This window comes from Balaenoptera borealis (assembly GCF_965194805.1).
Source record: "Balaenoptera borealis genome assembly, chromosome: 13".
Lineage (NCBI taxonomy): Eukaryota > Metazoa > Chordata > Mammalia > Artiodactyla > Balaenopteridae > Balaenoptera > Balaenoptera borealis.
Genome location: NC_138870.1, coordinates 33,889,786 through 33,905,242, shown reverse-complemented (window position 1 = coordinate 33,905,242; position 15,457 = coordinate 33,889,786). Strand labels below are relative to the sequence as shown.

Below are 15,457 nucleotides of genomic sequence, written 5' to 3'. Positions count from 1 at the left end.
CTTCATTTAACTTTCTATGTCCTGTAAGAACAGTGAATGTGGGTCCCCTTCAATATTTCAGATGCAAAATAGAGAAACCAAACTCATTCTGTTCTCTAACAAAATTGTTTATATTCCCTTTCTATCAGTTTTAAAATTTTTCCTTTTTTGCTGTGAGAATAATCTTAAAACCCTCTCTGTTCTTCCTCCCTTTATTCCTTTTGTCTAATCTATCATAAAGAGCTGTCATTTTTGTTTGCTTCCAGGTCTTCAGGCCTCTATTAGAATTAGGACATCATTTCATGCCTTGACAGGACTAGATAATTTTCAAAGATCCCTTTTAATTCAATACTTTTTATCTTTTTTAACTGATCACCCTGACCACATTGTGGATTCTTGTACCCAACTCCAATGGTAATAATCCAATTTAATAGTTTGCAGGTAGAGGACACTAGAGATGAAACTGGAATAGTCACTCAATATTATCCATCAAAGTATGTCCGTAATCTCGGTCTGCTCTGGCTATACAATTTTTATTACATTTTTCTCAAATGCTCTTCATTCCAACTTGTCACTCTAGCACACTGCATATCTATAGGATTTTTCACGCTTTTGTTAGTGGTCGTCATAGCACAAAACGTTCCCTTCTCATTGTCTCCTCAGTAGAAAATTTGCAAAATTCGGTTTAACTCTTATCTTTTCCAGGTAGTTTACACAGTGATAGAAACCAAAATTTGGGCGTTAGTTAGGCCTCAGCTTGTAACTATGCCACTTACCAGCTACATAACTTTAACCAGCCTCAGGTTTCTTATTGTAAAATGAGATTAATAATAGTAATAAGAATAATACTTTTGCTTTGTAAAATTGTGAGGATTGTATGAGTTAAAGCATATAAAGTGTTTAGTAGAGTGCCTGTGTTATAACATTAAGTAAATAGTATGATTATTGCTGATGGTATTACTATTATTATCATCATCATTATTATTATTATTAATTCCATGATGTCCCCATTACTCCAGCCCATATTTGATAACTCATTCCAACCTCTATTAACTCAGCAATATTGAGCACTACATAATTCAGTATTAATTGTCCTTTACTTGTTTTATGTATTTGCACAGTGATTTACTTGCATGGCTATTGTGCGAGAGGGCACTGAGAGGACATTTAATAAGTAGTCATCAAACAATTTATCACGTTTTGATATTTTTGAAGTTGAGAAATAACAAAAAGATAATACAGAACCAATATCATTGAGTGTTTATCATGAACTGGAAAATTTCTCAATGCTCAGTTACTAAAAATACATTTGAATATTCTATTACACACGGTTTTGGCATATATTTTTATTCTTTAAAACTAAAATACACACACATAAACATACACATCCCCCAAGTAAACAGCTTACCTTAAGATTGTTCTGAATTTAGCTTCAGAAACCATCCAAAGCAGATATCTACAAATCAATAATTATGAAACTACAGTCAGTTAGCTTGAATATAAAGGTGCTTTTACTTTTAGCAATGATTTTTAATATTTTCTACAAAAAATTAGTAGCATGTTCATCATCTAGAAGTTTTTGTTTATTGCCTTGACCACTAAAGTTTTGGAATATTCATAAAATATATTTTAAAAATCAGTAAACACTTTTAAGCTAAAGGAATTTGACTTGTTTCACTATTTGCAAAGCCTATTGATGGGTTATATCCCAAATATCATCTTATTAAGCATTATTGAATTGTATTAAAAATTAACATTTTAAATAAAGCTATAATAATAGGACTGCTGAACTTGACCCATTTTATGATAATGAACACTAGACTAAAATATATTATAGGAAGCATGTGTATATACCATATGCACCACATATACACCATATATATATGTGTGAGTGTGTATTCCAAATGTATGTTTACATATTGATAGATAAAACAGTATTACACACACACACACACACACACACACACACATAACACGTAAATTTATGGAAAAAAACACAGGTAGACCTAAATAATTTGCTAAAGTAAACCAAGTATTTGGGTGTAATCTAATGTGTCAAATTCAACCGAGCTCAAGTGTTTGGATAAACTGATATTTTGGTGATACTAACAATAACAGCAGCAAAAATCATGTTGTGAGTTTTATAGCTTATAGAACACTTTTTCACATTCTTGTTCAGGTCTTCAGTAACCCTCATGATCACAGATGTGTTCCCTCCCAAATACTAATAAGATAAGCTTGGTCTGAATTAACACAGAGGTAGTTACATAGGAAGCTTGCCCCTCAAATCCCCATTCTGAGATTAGCCTTTACATTTAAAATGCAAGCTATGTCATATTCCCTCATAAACAAAACACATTTGAAATCTATGAAATCTAACTTTTCATGTGGCTGAAGCTCTTCTTTTAGATCTTGTCTCAAACATCCCTTCTTCAGAATGATGGCAGATATTATTCAAATAATGACTCAAATCAATACATAACTATATGTTATATTAAATGTGATGAAGAAGACTCATATGGTACTTTGAGTATAATGAGGATCCTGATTTAGTTTGGAGGGAATAAAATTTAAACTGAGAATGATCAGGCAAAGACAGAGCAGGAAAGAGAGAGAGTGGCCAGTTTTGAAGGAACGGCAGGTGCACAGTGCTGAGGCATGAAGGAGCGAGGCACCATGGAGGAGCAAGAAGAAGGCCATAGGGCTAAAGCCCAGACAGGGAGGGGTGAGTGGGGGTGTACAGAGCTGGAGAGCTCCAGCAGGAGCATGACAGGTTATGAAGAAGATTTGTTTTTATCGTACATATTACAAGAGGCCATTGAAAAGATTTCTGCAGATGAGTGACATAATAAGGTTTCCTTGAAGACGGTAGCTCTGAGAGGAGGAAAAAAGTGGAGGAAGAGTGAATGTAGGAACCCAGTGAAGGGTTATTGCTCTAGTTCAGGAAAGAGAGGTAGTGGCTTTGACTTGAGTGTTTGCAAAAGATATTGAGAAAATGGGTTTGTTTTGATAAGTTTTGTGGGATACAGTATAATCTGTCTCTCTAACTTGATTCTAAGTTCTATGAGGGCAGAGACTGTATCTTTTTACCGACCATTATATCCTCTGCCATCATATGCTTTGTACATAGTTGATACTCAAAAAAATATTTTTTTAATGAATGAATGGTAGGAAATGGAGAGAAAATTGGAAAGTATAAGGAACTTCATGAAATGGTACTATTTACTGTGATAAGAATCACTAGAAAAGATCAGGTTTACAAGTGAAGTCATAAGTTTAGATTTAAAAAGTACAATTTTTTGGAAGAGCAATATTTATCATAAGAATATCAGTAACTGTGTGAAGCCATGGGAGTGGATGCAATATCTATGGGGAGAAAATAGATTAATAATGATAACTGAAAATTTGCAGGCTCTTACTATGTATCAGGCACAGATCTAAGGATTTTACATGTATCAATCCCATTAATCCTCAAAATAATTCCACAAAGAATATTTTATTTATTATCCCACTTTAAAGATGCAAAAACCAAGGTACAGAGAAATTATATAACTTGCCTAAATTCATACAGCTAGTAAATGGCAGAACTAGGATGTGATAGGCAGAATTCTAAGATGGCCTCAAACACTCCTAACCCCTGGTGTATGTACCTTGTACACACAATTTCCTCTCCTGTGCAGGGCAAAAGCTGTAAATGTGATGGGATACAATTCCTACTGTTTAGTTATTAATCAGTTGACTTTGAGTTAAAAACAAAAGGGAGATGTTGTAGGCCTAGCCTAATCAGTTCATCCCTTTAAAAGAACGTCAAATTGGAAGTGTTAGAAGGTCTAGGTAGGGGGTCACGTGGCAGAGAATCACAGGCAGCTTCTAAGAACTGACACTAGGCCCTGGCCAACAGCCATCAAGAAGATGGGGCCTTCAGTTCTACAATCACAAGAAATTAAATTCTGCCAGCACTAGTGAGCTTGGAAGATTCAAGCCTCTCAGATGAGTCCTCAGCCCTAGCTTCCAGCTAGATTTCAGCCTGTTGAGACCTTGAGCAGAGGACCCAGCTGAACTCCACCCAGACTTCTGTGCTGCAAAATTGTGAAATGCTAAATGAGTGTTGTTTTAAGCCACAAAGTTGTGGGAATTTGCTACACAGCAATAGGAAACAACTAATGCACAGGATTAAACGTAGGTAGTCGGTTTATGTAGCCTGTGTTGTTAAAGACTTAGCTGTACTGCATAAGGTAGGAGAGTTGGGAAGTGAGAAGAGAGGCTAATGCCAGCAGAGCCCTGGAGAATGCAGACATTTAAAGAATGTGCAGAGGAAAATGAACCAGCAAGGGAAACTGAAGAGAAACAAAGAAACTCAGGAAAATCCAACAGAGTACGGCATGATGGAAGACATGAAGAAGAAAGATCTGTGGAAGGAGGGACCTTGACTGGGCAAGGGTGTGGAGGCTGCAGAGAACAAGTCTGATGAGGACTGAAGCATGTTCGCTGCATTCAGTAAGATAGAGGAGGCTGTTATGGGCTTTCCTCTGGTCAACTGAAAAGTGCAGCTGGCATTTAGAATACCCCCCCCTTTTTTTTTTAACTTTTATTATTTATTTATTTATTTATTTATGGCTGTGTTGGGTCCTCGTTTCTGCGCAAGGGCCCTCTCTAGTTGCGGCAAGCGGGGGCCACTCCTCATCGCGGTGCGCGGGCCTCTCACTATCGCGGCCTCTCTTGTTGCAGAGCACAGGCTCCAGACGCGCAGGCTCAGTAATTGTGGCTCAAGGGCCCAGCTGCTCCGCAGCATGTGGGACCTTCCCAGACCAGGGCTCGAACCCGTGTCCCCTGCATTGGCAGGCAGACTCCCAACCACTGTGCCACCAGGGAAGCCTTCCCTTTTTTTTAATTAAGGGGAAAAATCATGTGATTGGCTGGGGAGAAAAATCTTTTCCAGATAGACTTTCATTGCTGGATATTTTCATACAGGAGAATTATAGACCTCTTCCTCAAGAACTAGACACATTTGGTTAATTACAGAAGATTTGAAAAGTAAACCAATTAAAATGTTGTTTTGTCACAAAATTTAACTTCCAGGATTAACAATTTCTTAAGTGACAAGGCAAAATTACATCCAATTAGTATTCTAAAGAAAATTTAATCTCCTGAGATGACTAATGAAAAACAGTAGAAGGAAGAGAACAGAAAAAAAGAGAACTTAGTTTCCAAAGATCTGTTATTTTGATCATTTACATTGCTACTCTAAGGGAAAGCTATTCTTTTCTCCTTATGGAAAATGACAACAGATGCAGAAATCAAAATATAAGCAGACATTAAGTAAATCAATAAGAATCCACTTTGTAATAGGGTACAATTGAGAAGACAGTGTACACACAGAGATAATTAAATTTATGGCCTTTTATGCTGCTTTATTCACCTAATGATGTTGTTTTGAGTACTATTTTTCCAGTACTTCACTTTGGTGACTAATTTTATGGAAGGAAGAAATAACAATGGCCAACTCTCCCCTTAACCCACATAAGATATTAAAAAAACAGAATTCATTCTACATGTAAGTTGTTCCTAATACGTGGGGGGAAAACTTGTCTCCAATGGAACCCTTAGGAAATGAGAGGTAAGTTTACCCAGGGATCTCTGCCACATATTCAGCATAGGATTGGGGCCATGTGTAATGGCCCAGCCTGAACTGAGATTTAACATTTTCTATTTTGACTGATCAAGACAGATGCCCAATGAGATAGAGACCCAAGTGTGAGAGTGCAGTGTTAGTGTTTCTTCTGGTGGCTTACAAAAAATCTCTTCACATCTGACTTCATCCCTTTGTCTCTTCTGAGACCCTTTGTCCCAGACATGGTTGTGGGTTTGCCTGTTCCTAGCACTTTACCCATCTATTCAAAGATAGCTTAATAGACCTAATACAGTCATTACTTATATTCCAAGATTATCATTCCTTTTGTTGATCACTTACATTTCAAGATCTTGAGTTTGTTTTGCATTCAATTTATTTTCATGTATTTGGCTTCCACTTTTAGCTGCTTATGGGTGAGACAGTTCTTGCTAACAGAAGCAACCTTACTAGTGAGCATGTGATTGCTGTCTAGTGTAAGACAAAGACTGATTCATTCATGAGTCATACATCTTCATAAAGAAAAGAGGCTTCTGTCATCCTTGCATAAAATTCTTTAAAAAGAAAGTCTACGCTTTAGTGCGATCGGTCATTCCAGAAAACACATCACATCTTCTTACTCAATAAGCCCTGAACCTCTAACCAAAACAAGACGCTTGACTAGAGTGCCTTGACCTTTCCTTAAAGTCCTTCTCTTTTCATTCATGGAATTTTGAGATGAACCTTAAAATGAGGCTTGGTCTTTTTTTTTTTTCACCTCAAAAAAGAAACTATAAAAATATGAGACAAAGACAAGTGTGAGAAACAATTTCAAATTTTATTTTCTATGTTGGATATCCCAGAACCATATTGTATCAATAGTTTCCCACATTATTGACAACTAAATAAATTCTTGGCTGATGTTTCAGATCTTTCATCTCAGACATTCCAAATCCCTAATGGCCTTAAACTTTAAAGCCTAATCATTCAGGTGATTCTTTATCCCTTTTCCCAACTGCAATGTGGATACAGCAAGTCTATCTGTCATCTTTCCAGTATGCCTTTCTTATACAAAATGAGATAGATAACTTCTCATGGTCATCTTGTCCAACCCTAACTTCTTATTATTTTCCCGAACTATAGTTTTTGTCTTAGGCTGTGTTCACTGTGTGTAAATACTTCACATTGGTTTCCAATTACTTGAATAAACTGATTGTTTTGGTGAGCAGCACTCCTGGTATAATAAGAGTGCAGAAAAACTCTTTCATATCCCTGTGCTGATGAGCTATAGTCCCCAAAGGAGATAAATTTTAAGCTTTGTAGGACCACAGTCTAGAATACGATACAAAATATAGACTAAAATTTGGCCTGAAGCTTTTTCAGGAGAAAGATACATGGTCCAAAAGATCTTAGGAATCCAGACTAAATTCTAACCTCAAATTCTTTATATTTGCCCCAAGAACTACTGTGACTTTTGGGAGATTTATATTTCCAGCTAAAATGAATCCTCATAACAATGGCAGGAGCAGGAACCAGAACTAGATTGCTTTGAACTATGCTTGTCTATGAATATCTTTCATAATCCAGCTAACATGCACCCTGTTGTGCTTTGTACCTATATTTTGATATCAGTGGAAATGCTACCTTTTTGTAATCAATTTCTTCTTTTAAAAAGAGATTTCATTTCTCCTACTAATTTTATTTAACTTTGAGGATTTTCTATATTGGATCCCAAAGTATTTCTTAACTGCGTCACAGTTAATAATAGGAAAACTTAACTTTCATGACTTGACTCTAAAACACACTACAAAGAATGTCTTAACTGACAGCAAACTTCTTAGAGGATGTTCTTATAATTAAGGTCCATTCCCTGGCCATTGATATTCAGGAAATTGGAAAGCCTGATAAAAAATAAATCTCTTAAAGTTTGCTGTATATTTCCTTGCTCCATAACTAATTATACCTTTAGGTATATCTACACATCCAAATGACACCAGACAACTAGCTTTTAAATTGTAAATGTCTTTGGTAGAAGTCTTTTAAGTTACAGGTGAAAAAAGGTGAGGAGTGTTAAATTCTTATTCATTTTTGAAAATGAGAAGTAGCACACAGAAGGAACAGTTAAGTAATTCAAAACAAACTGATGCGGAGTTGAGCATTAAATAGACTTTTTGAAGGGTATGCTGAAATAATTTGACATATTTTACTGAATGAACTTAATCTTTATAATAAAAAAAATAACTACTATTGAGAAACCATTATTTACTGAACTTTTAATGTAGATTATTAATTTTTTTAAATCTTGCAAAATAGGAATTGTTCTCCCATGTGAAAAGTATGGTTTCAACTACTTGCTTTAATGAAAAAAATAGTTAATCACGAATTCCCTGAATTTCATTCAAAAATAGTTTCCAACAGGAAAATAACTCCATCACTACGTCTTCAAATTCATGGCTCTTCTGACTATTAAATGGATGTTTCCCTACTATCACTTTTTAATGTTAAAAGAAAGGAAAATATCAGTTGTTGAAAAGCTTATTTCTGACAGGAAACATTTTCTAGGTAATGCCAATAAAAATCTGGTGAAGAGAAACAGGTTTTTGTTTGTATTGTTTTCTTTTTTGAAAAAAATACCCTGAGAATTGTACATGTTTAAGGCAGCATACAGAAACTAGCTTTCCATTGTTGAGCCATAAAATATACTTTGGAAGGAAAAATAAGGCTCACCATACTCCAGATTAATACAATCTTTTTTCTTCATATGTGTAAAATTGAGCAAAATCGAAGTTCAAGTGAATTAATATTTTTAAAGTGACCAGAAAGGCAGGGATCAGCAAACATTTTAGGAAAAGGGCCAGATAGTAAATATTCTATGCTTAGTGGACCAACAGTTCTGTGTGACAACTACTCAACTCTACCATCGTGGTGGAAAAGCAGTCTAGACAATGCATATAAAAATGTGTGTGACTGTGTCCCAATAAAACTTTATTTACAAAAAGATTACATAAGGCCCATGGCCTGTAGTTTGCTGATTCTAAAATAAAAGAATAATAAAATATAATCATAACATGGAAATGATGAATCTAAGACACTTTCTTCTTTGTGTTAAAAGCCTTTTCATCATTTTGTCCAAATAGCTAACAGCAACTTTCAGGTATAAACATTAGGCTCTGGGCTACACCTTTAGTTATTGGAAAAATAGGACATGTATTCTTCTAATTCTTTTGAAATGTCCTCCATGAAATATTCTCAGAGATAAAAATTTTAATGATTTATAGTGAGCTGTTAAAATCAACAGTATTTTCATCTCATCTTTATATTAGTGTAAGGAATTCCACAATCTGGCATCTTTTAATGATTTGTACTATTGGGGCAGTAGATTGAGAATGTATGCAGGTAAACTTAAAGTTGTTAATTTTATATATATATATATATATATATATATATATATATATATTCTTTTTTTTTTTTTTTTCGTATTTACCCTTGCTAAAAACTCTGAAAGAGATAGTAGGATTACTCACATTTTATAGGTTGTAAATCTGAAGTTTAAAGTGGTTAAGTATATTACCAATGTTACATAGCTGTAGGGCCGGGATTTGAACAATGTAGACCCATGCAGTGCTACCGTGTATGGTTGTGTAATTTCTGCACTTGTTAGAACACTACATATAAGGGTATAGATGAGGTAGATTGGTATATTTATTATTGAAAATTTCCCACAGGTGTCAATAGAGTTCGTCTTGCAAAATCAATATTATGACTATTTTTTGATAGAAAGATGTATATTTTAGGATTATTTTTCTAATTTCCAGCCATGCACCATATGTGATAGCTCCAGTCCTGGCCTGATTCTAAAGACATTGTTCGTTCACATAATGCTGAACTTTGTGTCAGGACAGCCTCCTGGAGTGTTACAAAAAATAAGGTCTTGAGGGAATTCTGTGTTAGTAGACTGTATATGTAACCATCCCTTCCCTGCCTTAAAGTCCTGGGAATAGTTTATAACTATGAAAACAGAGAAAGGTTTTATATAACATGAAAGAAATTTCAAGATAGAAATGACAGGACCTGGTAACTGACTGGATACACAGAATAAAAAAGAGATAGGAATTATAGATAATATAAACATCATAAGATGGTTGACTAGATGTATGAATATATTATTAATTAAGATTGGGAGATAAAGTCTGGGGGAAGAGGAAAGATGCCTTTTTTGAAGTTCAGTATGAGATGATGGAGAAATCAAAAAGAAAGTGGAAAATATGTACCCAAAGTTAAGACAGTGAGTAAGAATAGAGCTGGGGATTTGGGTGTCATTTTCATAGAAGTGTGAGAGCTAATGCCAAGAGAATGAGAGAATGTAGTTGGGAAGCGTCTAGGATTGGGAGAAGTGGGACCTACAAGATAAGCCAAAAAAAGAAATAACACTGTAAAACTCTAATTAGAGAAGGGATATGACAAGTTAAAAATAGCATCACTGAAGCCAAAAACAAAAAATGTGTTAATGAAAAGAGATTCTCAAGAATGTCCCTTACTTCAGAGAGTTCCAGGAAGATAAGAACTGTGCAGAAATCACTACATCTGGCAATCCAAGAACAACTAGTGAATTCTGCACAGTCAGTCTCAATCCAATAGTAAAGTGAGGGGCCAGAACTTAGTGGGGGGTAAAGATGAAGAAATAGAATGTGCAGACTTTTTAAAAAAAATCTAAAACCTAAGAGAAGGCAGAAAAGGAGGAAAGAGGAATAAAGATTTGTTCTGTTTCATATTTGTTTTTATGAGCTGAAGCTGATTGGACATTTTTGAAGCTGGAAAAGTATCTGGAGGAAAGAAGCAATTTAAGATAAAACATTGGGGATAAATAACTGGCACTACTGTATTTCACAGAAGACCCAAGAATCCCAAGCCATCAATCAGTAGTGGCTTCAAGTGATATCCTGTCCTGCTCCTATCTTTTTTTTTTAAGGAGCTTTATTTAGATATTATTTGCATACCATAAAATTGACACATTTTAAGTGTACAATTCAATGGATTTTAGTATTTTTATGAGGCTTTACTTTTATGTGTCCAATATTTGACATAGCCATAAGATCTCATCTGTCTTAGAATATGGTAGAACCTCCCAACTTAATCATGATGATAGAAATATAAAATAAAAGAATAATAGAGAAATGTCAGTGCTATGGGCTGCATCAACATTACAGGTCACTGTGTGGAATGAGGTAAATGCCCTAAATAGTTGCATTTGTAGCTTTCACAATAGATAATAATAAGCCACACTTATGACTCAAATAAACTTTTTTTTCTACCATTAAGATCTATTTAGATCTGTAACTGACCTATAAAGTAACTATGCAGTAATGTACTAATTACAGTACATTTGTGCCTTACATTGACCGCTAAGGTTTGTTTTTGTTTGTTTGCTGGTTTGTTTTTGGCCATACTTCTCAGGGCAATTTTGTATCATTTCAAGTAGCCATTGTAATAATTCTTTGTGTTCAACCTTGATCTTAGGTTGTGAAAACTTGCTGGTGCCTACAAATAACAAAATATCATGTATCTCTCTGTAGTCTTGCATTAAATTCATGGATGTAGATATTTGTACACTTTTGTTCCTGAGTGATGATTTCTAGTCTTACAGCTCATTGCTTTACCTGGAATTGGGAGGAAAGGTTCTTCAAATAAAGTAAAATGTAAACAGTACAAAAAAGAACATGAACCATGGCTTATTCATAATATACTTATATATGTTACCCCTCATCAGGATATAAGATTTAAAGAGGACCTACAAGATGGCAGAGAGGTAAGATGTGGAGATCACCTTCCTCCTCACAAATACATCAAAAATACATCTACATGTGGAACAACTCCTACAGAACACCTACTGAATGCTGGCAGAAGACCTCAGACTTCCCAAAAGGCAAGAAACTCCCCACATACCTGGGTAGGGCAAAAGAAAAAAGAAAAAGCAGAGACAAAAAAATAGGGATGGGACCTGCACATCTGGGAGGGAGCTGTGAAGGAGGAAAAGTTTCCACACACTAGGAAGTCCCTTCACTGGTGGAGACGGGGGATGGGCGGGGGGGGTTAGCTTCAGAGCCACGGAGGAGAGTGCAGTAACAGGGGTGCAGAGGGCAAAGTGGAGAGGTTCCCACACAGAGGATCAGTGCCGACCAGCACTCACCAGCCTGAGAAGCTTGTCAGCTCACCCACCGGGGCAGGCGGGGCTGGGAGCTGAGGCTCCAGATTCGGAGGTCAGATCCCAGGGAGAGGACTGGGGTTGGCTATGTGAACATAGCCGAAGGGAGCTACTGAACCACAGCTAACCAGGAAGGAGTCTGGGAAAAAGTCTGGAAATACCTAAGAGTCAAGAGACCATTGTTTCGGGGTGCACAAGGAGAGGGGATTCAGAGCACTGCCTAAATGAGCTTCAGAGATGAGTGTGAGCCACAGCTATCAGCGTGGACCACAGAGATGGGCGTGAAATGCTAAGGCTGCTGCTGCAGCCACCAAGAATCCTGTGTGCAAGCACAGGTCACTCTCCACACCTCCCCTCCCAGGAGCCTGTGCAGCCCACCACTGCCAGGGTCCTGTGATCCAGGGACAACTTCCCTGGGAGAACACACGGCACACCTCAGGCTGTTGCAACATCATGCTGGCCTCTGCCAGTGCAGGCTCACCCCACATTCCATACACCTCCCTCCCCCGCGGCCTGACTGAGCCAGAGCCCCTTAATCAGCCGTTCCTTTAACCCCCTCCCGTCTGGGCGAAGAACAGACACCAGAGGGTGACCTAAATGCAGAGGCAGGGCCAAATCCAAAGCTGAACCCCAAGAGCTGTGCAAACAAAGAAGAGAAAGGGAGGTTTCTCCATGCAGCATCAGGAGCAGTGGATTAAATCTCCACAATCAACTTGATGTACCCTGCATCTATGGAATACCTGAATAGACAACGAGTCATCCCAAAAGTGAGGCAGTGGACTTTGGGAGCAACTGTAGACTTGGGGTTTGCTGTAAATGACTGACTAGTTTCTGATTTTTAAATTTATCTTAACATAGTTTTTAGTGCTTATTATCATTGGTGGGTTTCTTTACTGGTTTGGTTGCTTTCTTCTCTTTTTTTAATACTTTTTTAAATTTTTTCATTTTAATAATATTTTTATTTTTTATTTTAACAAATTTGTTTATTTTATTTTACTTCATTTTCTTTTTTCTTTTTTTTTTCTCCATTTTCTTCTAAGCCATGTGGCTGACAGGGTCTTGGTGCTCTGGCCGGGTGTAAGGCCTGAGCCTCTGAGGTGGGAGAGCCAAGTTCAGGACATTGGACCACGAGAGACCTCCAAGCCCCATGCAATATCAGTCAGCGAGAGCTCTCCAAGAGATCTCCGTCTCAACGCTAAGACCCAGCTCCACTCAATGACCAGCAAACTCCTGTGCTGGACACCCCATGCCAAACAACTAGCAAAACAGGAACACCACCCCACCCATTAGCAGAGAGGCTGCCTAAAAGCATAATAAGTTCACAGATACCCGAAAACACACCACTGGACGAAATCCTGCATACCAGAAAGACAAGATCCAGCCTCATCCACCAGCACACAGGCACTAGTGCCCTCCACCAGGAAGCTTAAACAACCCACTGAAATAACCTTACCCACTGGAGGCAGACAGAAAAAAACAATAGGAACACCAAATGTGCAGCCTGGGAAAAGGTGACCCCAAACACAGTAAGTTAAGCAAAATGAGAAGGCAGAGAAATACGCACCAGATGAAGGAGCAAATTAGAAACCTACCAGACCAAAACAAATGAAGAGGAAATAGGCAGTCTACCTGAAAAAGAATTCAGAGTAATGATAGTAAAGATGATCCAAAATCATGGAAATAGAAAGGTGAAAATACAAGAAACGTTTAACAAGGACCTAGAAGAACTAAAGAGCAAACAAACAATGATGAACAACACAATAAATGAAATTAAAAATTCTCTAGAAGGAATTAATAGCAGAATAAATGAGGCAGAAGAACAGATAAATGACCTGGAAGATAAAATAGTGGAAATAACTGCTGCAGAGCAGAATGAAGAAAAAAGAATGAAAATAATTGAGGACAGTCTCAGAGACCTCTGGGACAATATTAAATGCACCAACATTCGAACTAGAGTAGTCCCAGAAGAAGAAGAGAAAAAGAAAGGGACTGAGAAAATATTTGAAGAGATTATAGTTGAAAATTTCCCTAATATGGGAAAGGAAATGTTCAAGTCCAGGAAGTGCAGAGAGTCCCATACAGGATAGATCCAAGGAGAAACATGCCAAGATGCATACTAATCAAACTATCAAATACAAAGAAAACATATTAAAAGCAGCAAGGGAAAAGCAACAAATAACATACAAGGGAATCCCCATAAGGTTAATGCAGATCTTTAAGCAGAAACTCTGCAAGCCAGTAAGGAGTGGCAGGACATATTTAAAGTGATGAAAGGGAAAAACTACAACCAAGATTACTGTACCCAGCAAGGATCTCATTTAGATTTGATGGAGAAATTAAAACCTTTACAGACAAGCAAAAGCTAAGAGAATCAGCACCACCAAACCAACTTTACAACAAATGCTAAAGGAACTTCTCTAGGCAAGGAACACAAGAGAAGAAAAAGATCTACAATAACAAGCCCAAAACAATTAAGAAGATGGTAATAGGAACATACATATTGATATTTACCTTAAATGTAAATGCATTAAATGCTCCAACCAAAAGTCATAGACTGGCTGAATGGATACAAAAACAAGACCCATATATATGCTACCTACAAGAGACCCACTTCAGACCTAGGGACACATACAGACTGAAAATGAGGGGATGGAAAAAGATATTCCATGCAAATGGAAATCAAAAGAAAGCTGGAGTAGCAATTCTCATATCAGACAAAATAGACTTCAAAACAAAGACTATTACAAGAGACAAAGAAGGACACTACGTAATGATCAAGGGATCAATCCAAGAAGACAGTATAACAATTGTAAATATTTATGCACCCAACATAGGAGCACCTCAATACATATGGCAAATGCTAACAGCCATAAAAGAGGAAATTGACAGTAACACAATAATAGTAGGGGACTTTAACACTCCATTTTCACCAATGGACAGATCATCCAAAAAGAAAATATATAAAGAAACACAAGATTTAAATGACACATTAAACAAGAAGGACTTAACTGATATTTATAGGACATTCCATCCAAAAACAACAGATTATACTTTCTTCTCAAGTGCTCATGGAACATTCTCCAGGATAGATCATAACTTGGGTCACAAATCAAGCCTTGGTAAATTTAAGAAAATTGAAATCATATCAGGTATCTTTTCCAACTGCAACACTATGAGACTAGAAATCAATTACAGGAAAAAAACACAAACACATGGAAGCTAAACAATACAGTACTAAATAACCAAGAGATCACTAAAGAAATGAAAGAGGAAATCAAAAAATACCTAGAAACAAATGACAGTGAAAGCACTATGATCCAAAACCTATGGGATGCAGCAAAAGCAGTTCTAAGATGGAAGTTTATAGCAATACAATCCTACTACAAGAAACAAGAAAAATCTCAAATAAGCTATCTAACCTTACACCTAAAGCAATTAGATGTAGAACATCTAAAAAAAGAAAAAGAAAAAAAACCCATAGTTAGAAAAAAGAAAGAAATCATAAAAATCAGATCAGAAATAAATGAAAAAGAAATGAAGGAACCAATAGAAAAGATGAATAAAACTAAAAGCTGGCTCTTTGAGAAGTTAAACAAAATTAATAAACCAATACCCAGACTCATCAATAAAAAAAGGGAAAAGACTCAAATCACCAGAATTAGAAATTA

The 15,457-nt window shown here is 36.6% G+C and overlaps 1 protein-coding gene across 8 annotated transcripts in view; it reads right to left on the bottom strand.

Moving 5' to 3' along the window:
* Positions 1-15,457, bottom strand: part of CNTN1 (contactin 1) — a 363,526-nt gene that overhangs the window by 265,915 nt on the left and 82,154 nt on the right. For 6 of the 8 annotated variants that reach the window (XM_082349367.1, XM_082349364.1, XM_082349361.1 and 3 more), the window contains one exon: positions 1,388-1,435. The exons of 1 other annotated variant lie outside the window; for it this stretch is intronic. The gene's annotated coding sequence lies outside the window, so the exon portion shown is untranslated. Of the gene's footprint in view, positions 1-1,387; positions 8,184-15,457 lie in introns of those variants that run through there. One more of the 8 variants, XM_082349363.1, reaches the window with a different exon arrangement.